The following is a 23,029-nucleotide window of genomic DNA, read 5'->3' as shown; positions in this document are numbered from 1 at the left end:
AGCGGCCCCGGTGCGCGGGGCGGGTCCGGCCCGGGAGAGAGGGGCGGGGCCCCGAGCGATGGAGCCGCCCCCGTGCTGGGCAGGGCGGGCCCCGGGGCCGGGCGGGGCCGGGGCTCTGGGGCGGTCCCGGGCCCGGCTCAGGTGCGTGGGGCCGAGGTGTTTGAAGCCCTGGAATTCGCCCCCTGCCGCCATTTGCTCCCTTAGAGCCTGGGGAGGTTGCGGCCGGGCTGGCCTCCCCGGGCGTGGCCCAGGTGAGGCCCCCGCTCCCCCTCTTTCTCCTGCCCTTATACTCCTCCTTCCCTCCCTTCTTGCATGCTCACACCCAGTCCTCCCCGGTGGCCACAGCTCCTGGGGGTCCCTTATGGCTTCACACCCTTCCCTGGGTGTCCCCTCTGTGTCCCCCACGGCTGGTCTGGGCTGACCCCCCTGTCCCGCAGGATCCAGCCCGGGATGCTGCGCGGTGCTGAGCACTGAGGGGCACCATGGGGTGCGCGGCGTGGCCCCCCAGCCGTGGCCCCCCGCGTGGCGCCGGAGCCCCCTCGGTCGGTGCTGAGCGCTCCTTGATGGAATTGCAGTGAATGGAACAGAAGCCCAGCACCCTGGACCCGCTGTTGGAGCCAGAGGACACCCGGTGAGCTCCCACCCCAGCACGGGGACATGCGGCGGACACGTGTGGCACCACGCCTGGCGTGTCCCAGCACATCCCTGTGTGGCCCATACCTGGCTGTGCCCTCTGTGTCCGAATGCCGTGTGTGTCCCCAAGTGTCTCCATGTCCCAGTGCCCACTGTGTCTCTTGCGTCGTCGTGCCCAGTGTGCCTTCATGCATCCCTGCGTGGTCACGTATGTGTCCGTGCCCTGGGTACCCCCTGTGTCCCCATGTGTCCCTGTGTGGTTGTGTATATGTCCATGCCTCGTGTGTCCCTGTGTCCTGGGTGCCCTTTTTGTCCCTGTGCCCATATCCCCGTCCACCCCATGTGTCCCCACTCATGTTCCGAACCTGGGTGTCCCCATGTCCTGTACATCCCCGTACCCCAGGTGTCCCCCAGCCCCGCTGTACCCCACATGTCCGCAAGTGTCCCTATGTCACGTTCTGGGTATCCCCACACGTGCCCATGTCCTGCGTGTCCCCCTGCCCCCCACATGTCACCGGCTAGGTCCATCCCCTGGTGTCCCTGTGTCCCCACGCCCACATGCCCCCACTCGTGCCCCGCCATGGTGTCCCCCCACTCGTGCCTCTCCCAGCCGCCCCCTCCCCTCACCCTCCACCCCCCCCGGGACTATTTCGGGCCCCCGGTGGGGGGTGGCGGCCCGGGGTCCCCTTGGGCTGGAGCGGCCCCGGGGGATGCGGGGTCCCCGGGGCTCCCCCCCCGCAGGTGCCGATCCCCGCGGCCCCGGGCCCCCCCCGCGGGGACGGGCGCGCGCGGACCCCCGCCGCCCGCCATTGGCTGAGCCCCGATGACGTCACTTCTCCGCTCAGCCAAAAGGACATTTTGTCTTTGACTGGGAAGGAGCCCCTCCCCCACCCTTTTCCTTCCCCTCCCCCACCCTTTTCCTTCCCCTCCCCCACCCTTTCCCTTCCCTTCCCTTCCCTTCCCTTCCCTTCCCTTCCCTTCCCTTCCCTTCCCTTCCCTTCCCTTCCCTTCCCTTCCCTTCCCTTCCCTTCCCTTCCCTTCCCTTCCCTTCCCCCGCTCGGTCCCAGCCCCCCCAGGGCGGTGTCGTGTCCCGGAGGGGGGGGTCCCGACAGGGGTGTTCTGGGTGGGGGGGGTCCCCAGGGCCCTCTCCTACCCCCCCCATCCCGCACCCCCGGGCTGGACCCCACCTGTGACATCGCTGCACTGGGACCCCTGGGTGGGGGCTGCCCATTTCCCAGCAGAGAAGGGGGTTCGAGGGGGGTTTTGGGGGGCTGTTGGAAGTTTGGGGGGGTGCAGCGGGAATCCGTGGGCACCCTCTCAGCCTGTCACCCCCCTCCCGTAGGTGGCTGGATGGGAAGCGCAAAAGAAAGAGCAGCCAATGTTTGGTGAAGAGCAGCATGTCAGGTACGGGGACCCACGGCACCCCCCGAACCCCCCCGGGCACCCCATGGCCCTGCTGGGCACCCCCGGGTCCCCCGAGTACCTCATGTGCTCGCCGGGTTCTGCAGGCACTCCGTGTGAGCACTGCAGGGGCCTCGAGTCCTTACCAGGGACCCCTGGATACCCTTCGTGTTCCTTGTGGACATCTTGGGGTCCCCAAGTCTCTTCAGGCAAGTCAGGGTGCCACGGACACCCCATGTCCCTGGCAGGCACCCTGGGGGCCCCAAGTCCTTGCCAGGGTCCCCTGGCCACCCCATGTATGACCTGGGTCCCCCAAAGTCAATGGACATCCCTTGTCCCCCATGGTCACCCCAAGATTCCTGTGTCCATGCAGGTACCCCAGGGTCCCACGGATGCCTCATGTCTCGACCGGGTCCCCTGGAGTTCCACGGACACCCCTTATCCCCTGTGAGCACCCCAGGAACGCCAGGGTCCCATGGACACCCCATGTCCCTGGCAGACACCCCAAGGTCCCCATGTCCCCCAGGCACCCCAGAGTCCCATGGATACCCCACTCCCATGTCCCCCCCTGCACCCCACATCCCTGAAGGGTCTGCTGGGGTCCCAGTCCCCCACATCCCCCTCGGCGCCTCGTGGGTCGGGGTGCCGCCATTGGGGCGGCAGCGCCCTGGGGTGGGCGATAAGGGGGGCCCTGTGGGCACTGCCCCCCGCCCTGCCCCATTCCCGGCGGGGAGCAGCCGGCGCCGGCGGGACCCGATGGGGGGCCAGGGGGGAACCCAAGCGTCCGGCTCCCGCCCATCCCCTGCACCCGCCCCGCTCCCGGAGGGAGGGAGCACCCAGGGACCCCCGCATCCGGCACCTGCAGAGCGCCAGAGTGGGCTCGAGGGGTGCCCACGCCTGGGTTTGTGGGATCCCGGGTGGGTGCGGCAGTCCTGGGGTGCTGGGGACACTCCCCTGAGTTACAGGTGCTCCATGCAGGGGGGACCCAGGCATCCGGTCCCTTTCCCATCCCTCTCACCCTTCGGGGATCCCCAATTCCAGCCCCCCCAAAACACAAGGGTGGGCTCCCGGGAGGGACATGAGGGGCCCAGGGTGCTGGGGACCGCCCCATGCATCATGGGCAATCTGTGCCTCAGTTTCCCTGAGCAGTCGGTGGTGGGGAGGCTGGGGGGACTCTGGTGGGGGGCTGGTTCCTGGCCTGCCAGGCGGGGGGACCACGGACAATGACAGGGACAGTGGGTCTCTGTGTGCCAGGGGGACAGGGACCCCCCCGCTGCCGGTTCCCGGCCAGATAATGGGATAATGGGGGCTTTATTGGCGCGGGGGGCTCAGGCACCCCCCCACACACCCCCAGTGTTAACCCTTCCCGTGCCAGGGCAGGGGTAGTGGTGGGGCAGACAGTGGGTGCAGACAGAGGGGAAACTGAGGCACAGGGAGGGGAGGGCTTACTGGGGGTCCCTGGCATGGGGTGTGTGGGGTGTCCCTGATGCTGCATGTGCCAAGGGTCCCTGATGTGAGGCATGCAAGGGGGTCCCTGACTCAGGATTCCTGGAGGATCCCTGATGTGGGGTGTGTGGGAAGGTCCCTGCTACAGGGTGTTCCAGGGGTCCTTGACTTGGGGTGCCCTGAGGGTCCCTGTCATGGGAATCCCTGTCATGGAGCACCCCATGAGTCCCCGCTGCGGGGGTCCCTGCTCTGGGGTGCCCTGGGGGTCCCTGACCTGGGGGTCCCCGCAGGGTACATCCCTAGTTACCTGGACAAAGATGAACAGTGCGTGGTGTGCGGGGACAAGGCCGCCAGCTACCACTACCGCTGCATCGCCTGTGAGGGCTGCAAGGTGACTTGGGGCAGGGGGCTAGGGGGGCTCAGCAGTGCTCACTGGGTCACTCCCCCATGCCCTCCCCAGGGATTTTTCCGTCGGACCATCCAGAAGAACCTGCACCCCACCTACTCCTGTGTCATCGACAAGATCACCCGCAACTAGTGCCAGCTCTGCTGCTTCAAGAAGTGCATCTCCGTGGGCATGGCCATGGACCGTGAGTTGGGGGGCGTGGGGGGGCTCGGCTGGGGGGCAGGTTGGGGTCCTGACACCCTGGGGCACATTGGGGTACCCGGAGCAGCTGCAGGACCGGGCTGGTATGTGATGCAGCAGTGGGGTAGAATGCATGAATGGGGGGTCCTAGCTGACTGGGGGGCATCCCAGATGATAGTGGGGGGCTTTTGGGAGGTGGGTTGGGGTCCTGGTGCTATGGGGCAATTTGGGATGCCCAGAGCAGCCACAGGAGGAGGCTGGGGGGGGTCACCATGGGGTGCTATGCTGCAGCTGTGGGATGCATGGATGGGGGGTCCTGGCTGATGTGGGGGGATCCTGGCTGATGCTGGGGGTCCGGCAGTGGTGCTGGATGACTCGAAGCGGGTAGCCAAGCGGAAGCTGATCGAGGAGAACCGGGAGTGGCAGCAGAAGGAGGAGATGATCAAGTCCCTGCAGCATCGCCCCAGCGCCGAGGAGTGGGAGCTGATCCGCCTTGTGACAGAAGCCCACCGCAGCACCAATGCCCAGGGCAGCCACTGGAAGCAGAAGCGGAAATTCCTGGTGAGGGGATGCAGTGGAGGGACTCTGTCACCATCTCGGTCCCCCACCCTGGCCCCCAGCCCTAGCCAGGATCTGCTGAGCACTCACACACTCAGCACACACATGGTGGCAGTGCCAGGGTTTGGGATGTCACCGGTGTCCTTGGGCAGTCGAGGGGGGTTGGGACATTGCCCAGCGTCCTTGAGCTGGTCACCCCTAAAGGGTTCAGGGGTGAGCAGTGACCGAAGGGGACAGCTGTGCCCGCGGGTGGCCCCGGCCCTGCCATTGGCCCTGTCACTGGCCCTGTCACGCAGCTTCCTCTTCTGGCTGCTGCACTGGCCCTGCCACGAGTGTTCCCCGGTGACATGGAGGCCCCAGAGGGGGGGCAGGGTCACATCACACCCCCCGGGGTGTCTCAGGGAGGGGGGACAGGGTCACACTGCACCCCCTGCCACTGTCCACCGTGGGGGTCCCAGAGTGGGACACGGTCACACTGCACGCCCAAACCCCACTGTCCATTACGGGGGACACAGTCACACCACACCCCCCCAATGACCCATCTGCTGTGGGGGTCCCAGGGGTGACACGGCCACACCACGTTCCCCAATGCCACCATGGCAAGTCCCTCTCTGCCTTCAACCTGGATGACACCGAGGTGGCCCTGCTCCAGGCTGTGCTGCTCATGTCCTCAGGTGTGCGTGCACACCAGTAGTGGGGGAATGGGGTGGGTACCCCATGCCAGAGGAATCAGGGTTGGGTGTTGGGTGGGCACCCCAATGCCCAGAGTTCTCACTGTCCTGGGGAGGTGTTGGGTGGGCGCCCTGATGCCAGAGATCCCCAGCAGCTTCAGGGGGAATTGGGAGGGCACCCCATGCCCAGAGGCTGTGCACGGGGATTGTTGTGTTGGCACCCCCTTGCCCACAACCCCCAGCACGTGGAAGTGCACTGGGTGTGCACCCTAATGCCCAGAGTCCTGACTGTCTTGGGGGTGTGTTGGGTGGGCACCCTGATGCCAGAGCCTCACAACATCTTCAGGGTGTGTTGGGTGGGAAACCGTGCCCCCCCTGGATTTTGGGGGGGTTTGGAGTGGGCACCCCAATTCCCAGAGCTTCAGGCAGCTGTGCCAGGCTGGGAGGGGTCCCAGGAGCATGAGGTGGGCACCCCAATCCCTGGTACCCAGGAGCACAGGTCCCCTTGGTGCCCTGGGGCCCCCTGCCAGGCTGACGTGGGTCTGTGGGGTGGGCACCCCAACACCCAGGGGGTGCATGGGACACTCAGCCCTGTGGGAGGGAGAATCCCTGCAGGTATGGGATTGGGAGAGGGACTCTTCCATGGGCAATGAGTGCCAGGACAAGGAGAGGTTTAAACTGAAAAGGGGAGATTGTGATGGGGTATTGGGAAGAAATTCCTCCCTGTGAGGGTGCTGAGGCCCTGGCACAGGCTGCCCAGAGAAGCTGTGGCTGCTCCATCCCTGGAAGTGTCCAAGGCCAGGTTGGACAGGGCTTGGAGCACCCTGGAATAGTGGAAGGTGTCCCCGCCATGGCAGGGGGGTGGAACTGAGTGAGCTTTAAGGTCCCTTCCCACCCAAACCATTCCATGATTCCACAATCCCCTGATGATTCCCTGATTCCCGCAGACCTGACGGGGCTGATCTGTGTCGAGAAGATTGAGAAGTGCCAGGAGATGTATCTGCTGGCCTTTGAGCACTATATCAACTACCGCAAACACAACATTCCCCGCTTCTGGCCCAAGCTGCTGATGAAGGTGATGGATCTGCGGGGGGGTAGGAAAGCAGAGACCCCCCCAGTTTCTTTCTCTCTCCCCCACACTCTCCCTTTCTCTCCCAGCCTCCCTCCTACCCTCTCCCCAGTGCCTCCCACCCTCTCTCCCAGCTCCCCTGTGCATCCCCGATCCCCCCAGCCCTCCTTTCTCCCTGCTCCCCAACCCGACTCCCCTCTCTTCCCCCTCTCCCCCTCATCTGTCCATCATCCTTTCCCCCCCTCGTTCTCCCCTGTTATCCATAGGAAGGAAAGCCCGGTGCCCCAGTGTGTCAGGTGCAGAGGATGAGCTGTCCAGGTGCCGGGGGCGGGCGGGGCTCTCCCGGCGCGGGGCCGCCCCCGGGCACCGAGTGCCGCCGGTGCCGTGGGTCGCGTGGCTTCTCCGGTCCCCTCGCACCGTGGAACGGCGCCAGCCCGGAGCGAGTCCCGGTAATGGGCGCTGGGGAACACGTGTGGCTTGAATGGAAAAAAACCCAACCCCGACCTCCCAGGCTTTTTGCCTCGGGGCTTTGTTGCTGTTGCCTGAGCCACGCCTTTAAATACCGACGAGGGCGCCTGCTGGAAGCGGTGTTCCGTGGTTTTTGTACTCTCTATTTGTGGTGTTCATTTTTATCTGGATGCACAGTTGGGCTTTTTGGGCAGAAGGTGCCCCTCAAACCACAAGGCTCGTTTCAACCTTGTATTCTATTGTTTGGACGATCCAGGGTGGGTGAGGACTTTGTCTTGTTACCGTACTAGGGAATGGAATGCAGGAGGTTCTTACAATTTTGGTATTGAAGTTGGAGTGTTGAAGGATATCGGTCTGATGGTAGTCTTAACCTATGAGCTACAGGCATTTGTAAAAAAACTTCAGCCTTTCCTTCCAGCAGCCCTATACATCTAAAAGCACGTGCATTTCTTAACAAGTCTCTGTGTCATAGTGACTTTAAAAATTAAAACACGTGTGTTCTGCCTTACCTAGGACTGGGGCTTTTTTCTACAAGTTCAGTTTGAGCAGATGTTCTTGTCTGTGCTTTTAACGTGAATGGCCTTGATTTTGCAGCAAAGTCAGTGAGATGGCACCTGAATGCAAGGGTTTGGGTTTGTGAAGCTTTGCAGAATGATGGCCTATATTTATATTTCTTTCAGAAACTCTCCGTATGCTGCACACAAACCTAATTTAGAGAGTTTTACTGAGACAGCAGATTCAAGCCCTCATTGTTAGGGGACATCTGTAATGCCATTGTCTGCTTGACATTAATTCTTCCAGCTGTGCATCTATGTATTGTAATTGCCCTGACTTTTTTGGTCACAGTTTGTTTTCTGCAGTGCCCTCGTGCCTGCGCAGCACTCGCGATGCTGCCGTTGAACCTGGGCTGTGTGACAGATGGGGCTGTCCTGTATCAGAAAATTACGGGAATGTATGTAGACGTCAGATGGAATGCTGGTCTCTCTGCTCACCCTTGGCTCTGTAATTTCGTCATCCAGCCATGGAGGACCTGTGCAGCCATAACTGGCCAAGGTAGTGGGGGAGCACAAGCTGCAGCTCTGCAGGAGATAAGGGACCTCTTGCCCACAGCAGAAACAGCAAGTAAGTGCAATTCTCAGAACTCTTTACTGCGCCCTTAACTGCAGTTTTTCCCTGCTCTATAATCTGGCCAAAGTTAGGTAGGTTTTAATAGGGATAGACACATTTCTACCACAAAGGTCACCTCTCTGCCAGATTTCAAAATTTCCCTTCTGAAGCTAGAGATCCTCATATAAAAGGTTGCCTGAATTTATGTAACATGTGCCAAGCAGTCTATTTTTCCTTTAATAATATTCCTGGAAATAGTGGAACTGTTTTGGCTAAAGCAGATGCTGAACTGTTCAGAATGAAATTCTCAGAGCTAAAATCTGGCCAAGTAGAGTAACGTGCCATTTTGTTAACACTGGGGAAGGCTGAGCTCCATGGCAGCAGGGAGGGGAGGTGGCACTGCTGGTCGGCAAACCAAGGAAAGCAACAAGCGCTGCTTTTAGGAAACTGCCAGCTTGAAGCCAGTGAGGAACATCCTTGGGCTCCTGCACTCTGTGTTTTTATGTTCACCTTAAATAATGAACAGAGAAACCCAGAGGCACCAGCGCTACTTCCAGTTACCTTGAACTGCTTAAACACGTAGTTTAAATCACCCAGGCTCCGTTCTCCCCACCTGTATTGCTTCTGGGCTTAAGGCTGGATGTATCTATGGAATCTATAGTTATGTATTGGAGTTTGGCCTGAAGTAATTTGTGTTGCCGACTTGGTACTCTTTCCCTGCCCTGGAAGTCTATCTGCAGAACCCCTCTGTGCCAGACAAGAGAGTCCCCCATAGATGTTTCACTATACAGTTATATCTTTTGGTCAAAGCCTTACAGGGCTATGATGTGAATGAGGACAAAGCTCTGTTTTTCTTCTTTGCTCTCTGCCCTGTCTTCTTTCTCTGTATTTTAGGACCCAAGTAACAGGGCCATAAAGCTCCTGTTCTGCTTCCTGGTTGTGTCACCGAAACTGCAGGAAAAACAAAAAAGCCTCCAGCAACATTTTTAATGTTAGAGAGTCAAGGCACTACTTTATTCTCTGGCCAGGATGTAGCACAGAAATCATCTCATCCACACATAGCCCGGGTGTGCCGAGAGAATCATTCCATGACACATGACCTTTACTAGAATTTTCAGATCTTTTTTACAGTCAAAACTCATAGAAACGAATTGGGTCAGTGTTCATTGGTCTCAAGTTGTGTAGTTCCTAGTATCTGGTCTCCTATTAGATCTGTGTTTCTTCGCTTCTGATGTTAATTAGATCTTCAGGGGTAGATGTTCTTAGATGGCCGCTGACATCTGTTCTGGTGATGTTCCCTCAATGGCTTTATCTTATTGGGGCTACTCCTAGTCTTTTGAAATGCTAAACCCATCAGGCCTCACCTAGAGAAACAATGCCCTGGAAAGAAGCTTCAGTTCCCTTTCCCTGAGGCAAAGATGAGCAAACCTGGCCAAAGTCATATATAAAAAATTGTTAAACTGGTATGTTTTCCAACAGTTGTATATAATGCTTTATTACATAAATGGGCTGGGAAAAGCTCTGGTACCCCTTACCAAGTTGGCTTTGTCTCAGACAATGCTGTTATTTTGGGGCTAGACATGAAGCTCCTGTCTCTGGAATTGAAAATGAATATAGGAATGACTGAACAAACAAACCTGGTACACTCTTAAAAAATTGTGTGCCCATTGACCTCAGCACCCCAAGCTGGATTCCCATGCTCTTTCCAAATTCTTGCCGTTCAAGTCCTTTCCATGCGCTCACTTGCTACTCAAACTTTTTTTTTTGTTTTGTTTTAAATGATACTGGTACCAGAGCACGGGCACAGCACTTCTATGAGCTGCAGAGCTGTGAATATCTCTTTTTATGGATACAGTGTGTGCATGCTGTGGCTTTGGGCACAGGGTATGTCAGTGCTAGTGCAAGGCTAATAACAGCCTCTAAAGATAATTTGAGAAGTTGCTTACCTTTCCCCAGGGAACAGGACATGTCTTTGTATTTCCACCTTCAGATACACAACCCACTTGTGGGCTTGACTGCATAGCAAATAGAGTGTGAGAGTCATCCTTGTTTATATGGATTTTTTTTTCCCCCTCTCTCCTTTATGTTTTGCTTTGCCCTCTCGTTTGCTTTCTGCCTGTTTTCTCTGAGGCTAGTGATTTCTTGGCAAGTTATTGTTCATAATCAAAGAAAGGTAGTGGGCAAGCAGCAACTGCTGTCTTAGGTAGCCCAAGCTGATCCTGCTGCTGCTTCGGCAGGAGAAAGCAGCTGTTTGAGAAGAGCACAGCTGTCCTGGGCTTTGTGCACACACGGGCTGCTCAGAGCAGCCCCTTGACCCCATGCTGGCTCTGTGACCTCTGCCACTCTGACTGGTAACAGTGATGGCAGTTTGTGTTGAGGCTTTGTTCTCTGCTCCACAGAGAGAAACATTAAAGTGCAGAGTAACTAAGTGGCTTTTCAAAGGCTACAGAATGAATCAGTGAATGAACAACAACCCCCAGCGGCTCCAGGCCCCCTTCTCTCTGCAGACCAATGCCTTTCTCCCTGTGTGAAGATGTGCACGTAGGATAGGTTGCATACAGAATTATGTATTTCAAAAGAAATTTGAATATTAATATTTATATTGTAGTGATGCCACTGTCCTCTAGGCTCTGTAAATAGCAGCACCACAACAATGTGAATTATTCCTTTTATGCAAAACCCTGGCCAGTGAAATAGCTTGCCAATACAAAATAAAATTGCTGCACAAAAGTTTGACAGCTACATTCATTATATATGTCAATCAAAGGATCCTAAAAGCTTTATTGTCCCTGTACAGAGTCTGAACAATCTGCTAGCCCAATATGCTGCAAAGCTATTTTCTCTCTACTCCTTTCATTTAAAAAATAGCCACCAATAACTTTTGACAAACAGTCTGAGAAAACTGCATGAGCAGCAAGGAAATCTTAGATTTTCTTGGCTATCTGTGGGCTGGAGCCTTCCACTCACTGGGCTCTTTCACATGTCACAGTAGATGAGATCTGGTCAGAAACACGGAGCCCTAAAATTACTCTACAAAACCCAGGCTGGCTGGGGTCGTGGGGAGGGCATGGGGAGGTAGGGAGGAGAACTTATGCTGAATATAAACGAATTAAATAATTTTTGGTTAAGGCTTTTTGTTGCTTTCCCAGGTATGGGACATTCAAGCTCCTCTGTCCCAGGTCTCCCCCAGGTTAGGCTGGGCCTGTCTTGATGAGCTCTTGCTCTCATCAGACCACCCTACAGCTTGGGAGTGTGAGGCCATGTGTATTTCGGCTGGATTCCCTTTTTCCATCGCGCTCGGTCCTGCGAAGCCCAGCTGTCACTTATGGCTCGAGGTGTTGTAAGCGGGGCAGGGGTCGGGCGGGAGCGGGGCTGTGTCCCGGGAGGCGGGTCTGGCGGCCGGTGCTCCCGCACGGGCGGTGGGGCCCAGGCCGGGCCCTGCCGGGAGCGAGGGCCCGGCAGCCGCAGCGCTGCGAGCCCAGCGCGGCCCCGCGAGGGAGCAGCCGGCGCGCCCCGCTCCTGCCCGGCCCTCACGCAGGCCGCCGGAGCCTCCCCGGGAGGGACAGACCCCGCACCTTCGCTCGGCCCTGGGGAGGCCACATCTGGAGTGCTGTGTGCAGTTCTGGGCTCCTCAGGACAGGCGAGACATGGAGCCTCTGGAGAGGGTCCAGCTTAGAGTAACAAAGATGATTAAGGAGAATCTCATGTATGAGGAAAGGCTGAGGGTGCTGTCCCCGGTCAGCCTCGAGAAGAGACGCCAGAGAGGGGAACCTCATCAAAGTCTATCAGTATCTGAAAGGGAGAGTGCCAAGAGGATGGAGCCAGGCTCTGGTTGGGTTTTGCCCAACAATAGTACAAAAGGCAGCGGGCAGAAACTGATGTACATGAGCAAGAACTTTACTGCGTGGATGACCAAGCACTGGAACAGATTGCCTAGAGAAGTTGTGGAGTCTCCCTCTTTGGAGGTATTCAGAAGGTATCTGGACACAATCCTCAACAACCTGCTTTGGGGGACCCTTGCATGTCTGGGAGCTAGGTGACCTCCAGTGGTCCCTTTCCAATCTTTAACCATTCTGTGAAAGTGTGACATTGTAATCTTGTGCCATGACAGACCAGACTAAATCTGATTTATGAGGGTGTCATAACTTTGACGTCTTTGTTCTGGGCTGTAGCTTAAATTGTTTCACAGTTCAAAATATCTTGGAGGTTGGTTGTTTCCTCTAAGCCCTCAGCTTGCTTCTTAGCATGTGCTGGTGCATGGCTTTGCTCTCAGCCCCTGGTCATGGGCAGTGCAGCAGCAGTACCTCAGGAGGTTACTTCCTGCATGCATATCTGCCTGTGCCTTTCTGACAGCTGCTTTTGGGAGGAGATGCTGCTCCTGGCCTGTGCTAAAGGGCTGACCTAAAAGTGTAAAGAATAGCCTTGCTCTTGTGTTTGGGAGCGAAGCATGGGGATGCTCTGTGAGGATGCGTGCAGAGGAGATACTGCAGCAGGACTGCTGATCGTGACAACTAGTGCTTCTACTGAAAAAGCCTGGTGAAGAAACTGGTAAAATGGAAACTTTTAAAGAATTGAGGTGTTAATTCATGTGCTGAGAAAGCTGTGCTGCCCACTTACCATCCCAAAAACTGTGTAACATTTCCCTGAGGTGCACTGCTTGCTGCTGCATCATTGCTATGTCTTTGATCACAGGCAAAATTACCATGCTTTTGTAATCAGTAGACTCCACAAGTAGTTTCAAGATACATGGGAGTATATGGGAGTAAAAAGACATAGACTGACACTTCTCACAGTGTTGAAGTTTACATGGTGTGGTGTGTTCTCTCCCCATGCAGCATTGCCCTCCTGTACAGAGCCCTTTTATTCATGTTTTAAATAATTACCACTGTTGTGGCAATGGCATAGAAGTTGTTTCAGTGCAATTTGTGGCGAGCACCAAATATTGTGCAACAGAATGTCTGTTACCTGTGACAACAGCTACCTTTCATAACTACCTTTGATTTCAGGTTTGCAAGACTGGACTAAGCTGAATGTAGGTGGTGCTGACAGGATGCAAAAAGGCTTTCTGTAAGCAGAGTGGGCTGTGCTTTTCTCGCTAGTCCACCTCTGGCCAAGGACGTACTTTGTAGTGTGTGGGTGCAATGGTAAGGACACTGCAAATACTTTTGCTCCTGTGGTAAGGCTAGGAGCTTGGTGTTGTACGTGGAAAAAAAGCCTTCACAAGTCTGAAGCTTCTGCTGTGAGCATCACTGCTTCATCTTGTTATTCTGGCCCTAAAGGAAACCCTCCTGAAGGAATGCTGTAGCCAGCCCCTCTGTTTCTGTGAACAGGAGGTAGCGGTGGCTTCCCAGGGGGGATAAACCAGTCTTTGGTGCTTGCCTGTCTCACTTCTCTGCCTTGTGGGAAAGCGTTATGAATCCCTCTGTTTGGGTGATTGCTCACGCTTCTGCACCCTCAGACTTCATCTGTAAACTTTTAGCAGAAATTATGCACTGATGCTGGGATGGTTCTTGCCAGCTAGGAACTGTTTTCCAGTGTCACTCACTTGTAGTTGGCATGGGGAACTGCTGTGGCATTTTCTCGATGTTTAATGTGACCTAATTGTGTACTTCCACTGTCTGGGAGGATCAGCTCTTCTGGTGTGACAGCTGCCATAAAATCAGCGGTGCGTCTCCGGCATTTGCAGCTGGTTGCAAGGCACAAGTTCCTTGATTTTGCTGCATCAGCCCGGTGAAACATTGCGGGGCTGTGTGTGCAGCCAACTGCCTTTTGTTACGCCTGGTAACAGCTTGGCAATATTAAAAAAATGTAACCTCTAGCTGTTTAATTGGCTCTAGGGAAATAAAAAGGCTTCCTAATAATCTTCATATTTACTTGGCACGTTTGGTTTGAAAGCAGATGGGTTGATTTACGAGATAAATGACAAAGCAAGAGGAGAAAAAGTGTGTCAGTGGCTTTACCATTAGAGAGGAAGGCATTTCTGATATGTGGTTAATCACGATTAACCTTTCTAGGTTTTGGTTTTTTTTACAAGTCAGCTTCTTGGACCTTCTGCCCGCCAGCTTGCTCAGCCAACTGATTCCCTCAGTGCCCATTGTCACCTCTCCCTATGACCTACAGGTAGGGGAAGGTGCAGAGCTGTAATGAAGGAGAGGGGCTGAGGTGGCCATTCCTTCTCAGTTGTGCCTTCTTTGCCCACTCCAGACTTGTGCAGGAGCCTCCCCCTTGCAGCACTCACCCCCTCCCCGTGGCCAGACCAGTAAATCCCTATGTCCTTTTGGATGGGCTGGGAATGCTCCTTCCTGAGGCACTGCTGCTTGAGGCACTGGCACTGAGCAGAGGAGGTTCTCCAAGCAGGCTGGTGCTGAGGCTGTGCCCTCCCTGCCAGAACCATGCACCCCTCTGCCCTGGCAGGCAGCTGGCAAGTTGTGAAATATGGTTCAGCACTTTTTTTTTAATATTAACTTGTGCAGCTGTCTTGGAAAGGATTAGAAATCAGTTCTGGAAAAGACTATGGTAGATTTTAGTGAAGAATTCTGCTGTGTCTTTAATTATTTATAAGCATCAGGATATAAGGACACCGTGTTAACCCTTCAGCAGTGAGAAAGATTACAAATGATCTAATCAATGACATACGCAAATTTACAGATTGAGTAGGTTTAGTTGCAAGTTCTGAGACTTAGAAGTGAGGAAATACCAGAAATAAGGTTTCTGCTTATTATTTTGTATGTCAGCGTGTTTGGTGAGGCAACTGGATTAGATGAACACTGTATGACCCTTTCGACTGAAAGACACCATTCTACATTTCTGATGGCACAGGCCTCTCCTAAGGGCTCACAGATTTGCTTACCACCCCTGCTGGTTGCTCTCACCACCTTTCACTAGTGGGTTTTGCTCAGGGGATGCATCAAGGGCAGGTTCATGCCCACAAGGCTCCTGCTCTATGGCCCCAGGGCCAGGCAAGGCTGCAGCAGCACTGTGGAGGGGTTACTGGTTTTGGCAGCTGAATGGTGGCAGGAAAAGCAGCTTCCCTCCCTGCCACGTGTTTCTAAAAGGCTGCTGAATAAGTCAGGGAAGCCAAAGTAAGGCTCCTTTTTGGGCTCAGAAACCTCTGTGCTAGAAGAACCTGTCCCTGCCAGCTAGGGCCCCCCTTGTCCTGCCCATGGTGTGGGTAAGTCACAGGCTCCTCTTCTCTGTGTTGGGATGAACTGCCTAGGGAATGCTGTTTCCAGCAGCCTGGTGTGCTGGAAAAAGGGAGAAGGGAAGAGGGAATGTGGTGCCAGAGCTGCGTGCCATCGGGTTGTGTTTCCCTCTGCGGACAGAGAGTCTCTGGGCCGAGGTGAGATTGCTGGGAGTGCTTGGATGAGCTGTGCAGGAGACAGGGAGTTGGGGCTTGCAGCTGCTGCTGGAACCATTGCCTTAGGTCTGTGTCTGTGTGAAGTGGGATTTGCGCTGGAGAGGTGCTGTCGGGAACAAAGAGCGGAGTAAATCCTCTCCGGGGATGCGCAGGGAGGGAGTGAGTTGCAGGGAAGGAGAGTATTTCTAAGCCGTGTTAGTATTTCCCTGAAAGCGGGGCTGGAGCAGTGAGGGGGGTGCTTGGGTTTGGCCTGGGCCTGTCAGGAAGAGCCATAAACGAGCCAGCCCAGGCCCTGACGCCTGCATGGATGTTTGACACACTTCTACAGAAAGCCAAGGCAGTCATGAATGCAGAGGACAAATTGTAGGCGACTGCTTACGATCTGTGGGGAATTTCCTTTGGAATTACCAGTCAGAGTGTGCATGCAAGCAGAGCACATCTTTTGGCTTTTTCTGGTTTGTCGTCTCCTGTCTGGCTATAGAGACTTTTGTGCGCTGCTGTTCAGGAAGCAGCGTGTTTTCAGCTGGAAATTTGGGGTGGGTTTGTTTCCTCAGGGTCTGGGGTCTTTCCTGAGAGAGTCACCCTCCCATAAATCCCCCGGGTTGTTCTACACAGCTGCTTTGGCCCTGGGTCAGAGAGAGAGAAGGGAAATGACTTTTTAGGGCGTTGAAATTTCTCCAGGCAGGAGTGGGACGTGGTCTTGCCCCTCCCCAAAGCCCTGCAGGCGCATGGGAGTAGCTCAGTGCCGGCGCAGCTCTCTGAGCAATAACAACGCTTTGGAGGTTCGAGTGTTGATAACACCTCTCCTGTCTCCTGGGGCCCAAGGTTCGGTCTCACGGCCCCGGACCGGTGAGGGAGAAAAGGAACTTGGGCTATTCCTGGGAAAGCTTCTGTTATTCCTTGTGCAGCCTTTTAATTCCGTGTTCTGATGGACTGTCCGCTGTCTTTCCAACAGGACTTGTCAGAGATTGAGATTTGGGAATTGAATTTGGGTCCGTTCACTACAGAATCTTGCCAAGCCTGAAGGCCTGGGGCGATGACTGCTCTCAGCGAGGGCTCTATATGAATCCTCTGTCAGATTTCCCTCAGTGCTGGGCAGGGCTTGGAGGTGGGAAAAGAAGATGGGGAGAGGAGTGGGGGCTGCTCCTCGTTGTCGGGGCGCCGCGGGCGCTGCGCAGCCTTCCTTCCCCTTTAACTTCCCAATTGCTCCTTTTGTGCCTCCTTTTCCCCTGGGGATGCGCCCGGGCCGCCGTGTAGCGGCCGCCGTGGGAGCGGTGCCTGCGGGCGGCGGGGTTTCCCGCGTGATTGACGGGGCCAGCGGCCAATAGGAAGGCGGGGCGGGCCGAGGGCTGGCCAATGGGGAGGCGTGGCGCGGCCGCGCGCGGCCAGTTTGAGTGGGCAGGCGCGGTCGGCGGGGGACAGGCGGGCATGGACGGGCCCGGGCGGTGAGCGAGGAGCGGGGGAACGGGATGGGGAGCGGGGGAACGGCATAACGGGACGGGGAGCGGCATCGGGGCGGGCCCCGTCCCCCGGAGCTGTGCGGATGCCGCGGCCGTGGGGGTGGCAGAGCCTCCGCCCACCCCGGGCGCTTCCCACCCTCTGCGATCCCGGCCTGAGCCGGCCTCTTCCCTGCAGGGATTACGAGGCTCAGATCCGGAATTACCGAGGGCCCGAGCCGCTGGAGCCGTGGGACGGGGTGTTGCCCCGTCCCTGGCTCGGAGCTGACTCCGGAATGGTTTGCAGGTCCCTGCAGTGGGCAGGGCAATGCCTCCTGCTCCAAGAGAAGCAGAGCCGCTGGCCCGGGCTCCTGGAGGAGTGGGTGAAGGTGTTCGTGGGTGACAAGAGGTACAATGAATTGCTGCCAGGCAGTCCAGGATTGTTCCCAAACGTCATCCCCTGGCTCTGTAAGTTGGTAAGGTCTTGTTCTCCCCAAGCCCATATCCAGAGCCTCGCTCTGGGAATAAAGTAATTCCTGGCTTTCCAATACTAAAAACGCAGCCCCAGAGCAGGGTTCTGTTAACCTGATCATTTGGGGGATAGTTGGCAAAAATTTATGGTGGGCCAGGTTGGACTTAAGCTTTGAACACTCCCTGGATTCACGGGATCGGGGATTCCAGCATGCACCACACAGGTTTTTTTCAGGGAAATCCCTTGATCCCCTAATCCGTATGAGTTCAAAGCAAAAACCCCAGGGAGTTGAAGGCAACAGGATGTTTCTTGGGAATGTTGAAGTCTTCAGTGTGTCCTAATTGTTAGGTTTGAATTAATGCAGATGGTCCAGGATTGTGTGTTCAGACTTGCTGGTTTAGGCATGGCCAGGTCTGGATTTGCATTTGTGGGCACCGAGTGTTCCTTGTGTCAGCTTTAGGTCTGGATTGGTGGGAATTGTCGGAGAAAAGCGAAGGGAATTGAAATGCAGAGCTCTGTTCTTGGAGAAAGGATCAGGATGGGAGAAAAGAGGGTGTGGAACAGCTGGGAGCTCCTGGAGTGAGGGAAAGGATGCAAGAGTTGGAGACAAGAGCTGTGGAACAAAGCCTGAAAAGGGGGCAGGGCAGGGTGGTCACTGCGGGGGGGGGGAGAAGAGGGAAGGGATCCCTGCTCCAGGAATCCAGCAGGGGCCAGGAGAGGATCATTTTGCATCCACCGTTCTCAGTGGAATTCTAATAAGGAAGGTCCAAGGGAATGATTTGTTTGTACTTAGGTTTGGAATGCAAGGTGCTCTTCCAGAGGGGAATATTCACCTGTTAAAATTCTGTTGGATCCAGGAAAAGAGGGAGGCAGCAGCTGGGGAATGAACGGGTGGATTTTTGGCGGATACAGGCAAAGGCATGGGCAGGGGCACTTAGGTAAAATACACTTCATGGGCAGCACCAGGAAAAGCCTCAACTGCCCTTTTTTTCCAAGCTCTGACATTCCAGAGGAGTAAGCAGCGGTCAGCACATCGCTCTCTAGAATTCCTTGGATGGCCAGTGCTTTGTTGGGAAGAGGTGACATTTGGAAAGGATCAAATCCGGGGATATAATTCCTGATAGTGAGGCCCAGGTTTTGATATCCTTCCAGCACCCGAACGCAACAGAGGGAATCCTGGAGGAGGAGGTGGAAAACGCTGTCGCTCCGTTGGTGGAATTCCTGGGAAATGGAAAGCAGCAGAAGCAGCAAGAACAGAGTTGGAAGCAGGCTCCAGCCGGGTAAGGCAGACACCAAATCCTTTGGAATTAGAAGTGGGCAGGGGTGGGAAGAATTAATTCTTCAATTTGTAGCCCATGGATTCCTGAGCAGGATCCTGGCAGGGAAGACTGCAGGGATCGGCCTGGGGACTGTTCCCGGCTGGGGGCAGCGAGGCTTGGAATTGGCTGGAGGGAAGAAAGAGGGATCCTTTGAGCACAAGGATCAGCTGTGAAATGTGGAGATGGCATCAGACAATTCCTCGGGAGGGTTCAGTTCCTGGGCCAAATGGATCTCCTGCCTTGTGAAGGAGCTCAGAGATCTGGGAAGAGCCCAACCAGCACAGGGAATGCACTGGCAGATAAAACTGCTGGGGAACGGTGGGGAAAAGCATCTGAACAGGGGGCCTCGTTTTGTACAGGAATGGTACAAAAAATTGTCCGAAAGAGCAGGAATCCAATGGGATTTACATATTCCTTGGAGACCACATTCCAGTGGGAAGTCTGAGAGACGGTAACAAAACCTAAAAACGCAATTGAGCCCAATCTGCCCAAAGCCTCCAATGGCCACATTCCCTGGGATTGCTGAGGAATTCAGCCGAGCTCCAAGCAGAAGGTGAGCCCCTATGGAATCCTTTCTGGGAGACCCTATCCAGCTGGGACTCTTCCTGGAGAAGGCCATGGGATATGGGTTATCCCAGGTCCAGAGAATATGTCATTTCCTTGTGAAAAACACTTGGATCACTGCATCACTTATTGTTTTAGGCTCACCAGTCACCCGGGCTATCCAAGTCCGTCCTCCCCAGCAGGGAGAGCGGGAGCGCGTCCGGACATGGAGAATTTCTGGGAGAGCCCGGGAGAAGGAAGAAGGCTCCAGCTTCACAGATCTGTGTCATAACCCATCCTGTCGGCCGCTCCTGTTTAAACCTGGTGGATTGGGCCTCTTGGATTCAACCTGAGCAGCGCTAATTGCTGGGAATGAAGCAGCCTTTGGTACTTCTTTTCCACAAAACCTCTCCATCCCGCCCTTCAATCCTGTTGCAAACAGGGGAAAAACCTGAAACTCTGATTTTTTCCCCCTCACTCCTTTTCACTTTGCCTCCTCTTTTCTTGCAGGCTTTGGGCTATCCAGGCTTGGATGTGGATTAGGCAGAGCACCCTGTAAGCTCAGCTCCAGGTGGGATTGCAGCGGTGTTGGAAGCACCAGGGATTCTCCCAAGGTTTGGTGTGAGGAGCTGCATCTTGGGAGGGGCTGGGATTTTGTGCACTTCTGGGGTTTTTTTTTTCCTGTTTGCCTTTTGGGCCGGCTCAGAGAAAAAGCTGAAAACCGAAGAAGCTGAGGGGGGTTCCCAAATTCCTTTCCAGCCCTTCAGAGGAGGCACAAAGCCACGTGCAGCTGAGGAAAGGGATGTGAGGAGAATGGCAATAATGGAGCCTCGGGACTCTGCACTTCCTTCTTTTCACGTGTTTGGAGGTGCAGGAAATGCCAAACCCCACAGGAATTCTGTGTCTGTAACATTGGGTGCAACCTCTTGAAACCCAAGTGCTGAGAGTGGGGTTTTCCCAAGGGTAAATCCCGATGTGACATGGCAAAGCTTCAGTGAGGATTTCCAGGCTTGACTGCACAGCTTTTGGGAAAGCTCAGGAGCCAAACAATATCAGATTTCTATGGGATTTGGATCAAACGTGGCGTTTAAATGTGGGACAGCTCAGCTCCCCGGGTGAGAAAGTGCTTGGAGTAGCCAAGCTGAGCCATTTTTGAGAATTCCAAGGATTGTGTCCTTACGCTCCTTAATACAGCGTTTAAATAATTGATACAGAATGGAGACAGTATCAGGGGGATTTGTTAGCCTGGCAGGGATGTTTTTTCACCTGGCAGTGTGTTGGAATAGTCAAGACTCCTTATGTCAGAATTAATTGGTCTTCCTTCTTTTCCTTTCTTTCCTTTCTAGATTGTGGCTGAGTGGGAAGAATGTTTGGGGTAAAGAAACGAAATGCCCGAGGGAAGCTTCGTGTTCCTGTGGGGCTGCTTTAGGTACGTGCAGGTTCTGAGCTGCACCGCGACTTGAGGCTCCCACAGAAGCCTTCCGAAGCTGGAAGGGCTGGGAAAGAGAAATTCCAGGAGAGGTGTGGGAAGCGCTTTCTGCCAGGTCTGGGCAGTGTTTAGCCAGCTTTAGTTAAGTTCCTTTTGCACAGGTTTCGTGTTGCTTTGATGGTGAAGTCACCAAACCCTGAAGTTTGCTAAATTACCCCTGAAAAGCTTTAATGAACCAATGCTGAGGGAACTGGGGATTGGATATCTGGGATCTTATGGCCCTTTGAGGCCATGTTGGGTTTACGCCCTGATTTTGGTGCCAAGGGAAACTCCCAAGTTAAGAATAATCCAAATATGAAGCACTTCTCACAAAACTCAGCTTTGCAAACCTTTATTTGGGCTAAAAAATAAGAGATGGGAATGCCCCTGGCAGAAAAGCAGCTGTGAGGCCCAGCAGGCTTCAAATGCCTGTCAGCTTGAGCTCCAGGAGAAATGGCTGCTGGCTCCAGGCATCCTGGGCTTCCCAGGCAGGTTTTGTACTGGATTGCAAGGCAGTTTTCCTGCCTCTGGGGGGTGGCACCTGCATCCCACTGGAAAGGGAAAAATGTGGAGAGAGCGCCAAGCGGGAAGGCGGTTGCTGATGTGTGTCCTTGGATTGCAGTTCCTCCCGGTGGGTCTGTGCTGCTGGAAGTACAAAGGAGATCAGTCCTGGAGTACGTGTGGGTTCGCCGGTGGGGCTTGGGAGAGACGCTGGACGTGAAATTCCAGGGATGTTCCCCTTGCTGGAGTGAGAAGCAGTGGAAGCAGTTTGCTGTCTGCTTCTTCATCCCCTTCACCTCGGTCCCCTGGGGCTCCAGGTAATCCCCTCTCACCTTTGCTTTTCCAAGGGTCTCTAAATGAGGGCTTGAGCTTTGGTGTTGCTCCCTTTTACAGGGAAGATCTGTTCCAGGAAAGGTCTCCTGGTCTGGACTGATGGCGTTGCAGGAAGAGCAGGAAACCCCACAGCTCCTGTGGCTCCCTCATCTGATTTGGCTGCAGGCCGCAAGGCTCATTCCCAAGTGTCATCCCCTGGCTCCGTGACTCGGTGAGGTTGTGTTCCCCCAAAGGCCAGGGGCCGCTTTGTGTTGCAGTTCACGAAAGTCCAGCTCGGTGGTGCTGGGTTTGGTTTTTGTGTGCCATGAAGGCACTAAAACTTCCCCTCCTTCACTGGCACAGCCCTGGAGTGGGAGCAGATTCCCCTTATCCCGGAGTTATCCCGCTCCTGCCCTGGATCCCTGTGGTGCCGTGTGTTCTCCAAGCTCACAGCACTGCTGGCTCTAAACAAGAAAAACAATCCCTGTTCCTTCTCTTCTCCGTCCTTGATGTTCCCAGGCCCTGCATCTCCCTGGCTATTCCCTGTGTGAGTCTTCATCTGCATCCGACCTTATCCTGATCAAATAAGGGCCTGAGACGTGTTTAGCAGCAAATGCATTCTTGTAAAGAAAGCCAAGTGCAAAGTGCATCCAGATGCAGGGAAGTCTTTAGAAAAGCACTCCGGACGTGCAAATGAGGGATGTGTCTTCCTGCATCTCCTGTTGTTTTTCTCTGTCAGGTTTTGGAGGGGTTTCTCTCTGTGATTTCCTGCGATCCAGGTGCGTCCCTTCCTTTGTCCAAATCCAGTGCCAGAGGATTGAACAGCTGATGAAGGGGGTCTGGGATGAAGACGGTTCTGCTAAAATGAGGGAAACAATGCTGGAAGAGAAATGAGCATCTTTTTAATGCTTGGAATAGAAGTGCTGGAGAAGGGCACTTTTTATTTGATATGGTGTCATTCTCCTTTTTTTTCTATGGATAATACTCTGCGGTGAGCAATCAGAGCAGAAATATGAAATGCAGGAGTCTTGCATTCCACAGTGGGATTAACTTCGCTTTTCTGCTCTCTTTCAGGACAGGAGCAACCACTGAACTCGTCCTATCTTTGGCACCAAGAGCTTTGGATGTTGGAGCAGCCAAAGCCAGCTTGGGCCCCCCTTGTCCTGCCCGTGGTGTGGATGAGTGACAGGCTCCTCTTCTCCTCTGTGCTGGGATGAACTGCCTAGGGAATGCTATTTCTGACAGCCCGGTCCTAGCCATGGCTGCTGGAAAAAGGCACAGGTGAAGAGGCAACCTGCCAGAGTTCCTTGGGGATGATGGAATTGTGGTGTTTGGCTGTGCCCGGAGGGGCAGGTTGGGCATTATTTGTGTGTCTGAGGACTGGTTTGGGTGTTGGGGAGCCCAGGGAGCTGAGCTCTCAGTGCATTCCCAGCTCTCCCAGGGGTGGGAGCTGGTGCAGGGCTGGGTGACAGCCTCTGGTTGGGCTCGGGGCAGGCACTGGCCCCGGCACAGACACGGGGTGGTTTGGGGACGCTTGGGGAGCAATGGGAGGAAAATGAGGGATGGTGCTGGGCAGAGCGATCAGCCTGTGCTCGTGTCAGTGCAGCTGTGCAGGGCACTGGGATCTGGGTAAAACTCCAGCTCTCCTGGTGTTCAGGGATGCAAGGTCTGAGGGACTGGAT

The 23,029-nt window shown here is 55.0% G+C and overlaps 1 long non-coding RNA gene and 1 pseudogene across 1 annotated transcript; both read left to right on the top strand.

Annotated features, from left to right (window-relative positions):
• The first annotated feature begins 578 nt into the window (after positions 1-578).
• On the top strand, positions 579-7,664 carry LOC138108849 (thyroid hormone receptor alpha-like; annotated as a pseudogene).
• An 11,936-nt stretch (positions 7,665-19,600) lies between these two features.
• LOC138107096 (uncharacterized) lies at positions 19,601-21,282 on the top strand. The gene is made up of 3 exons (XR_011149223.1): positions 19,601-19,680; positions 20,413-20,495; positions 21,157-21,282. It is a non-coding gene; the product is annotated as an uncharacterized lncRNA (long non-coding RNA).
• The last annotated feature ends 1,747 nt before the right edge of the window (positions 21,283-23,029 follow it).

The sequence above is a fragment of the Aphelocoma coerulescens genome, chromosome 3, assembly GCF_041296385.1.
Source record: "Aphelocoma coerulescens isolate FSJ_1873_10779 chromosome 3, UR_Acoe_1.0, whole genome shotgun sequence".
NCBI lineage: Eukaryota > Metazoa > Chordata > Aves > Passeriformes > Corvidae > Aphelocoma > Aphelocoma coerulescens.
The sequence above is the reverse complement of the archived record's forward strand: the minus strand, read 5'-3'. Positions and strand labels throughout refer to the sequence as shown.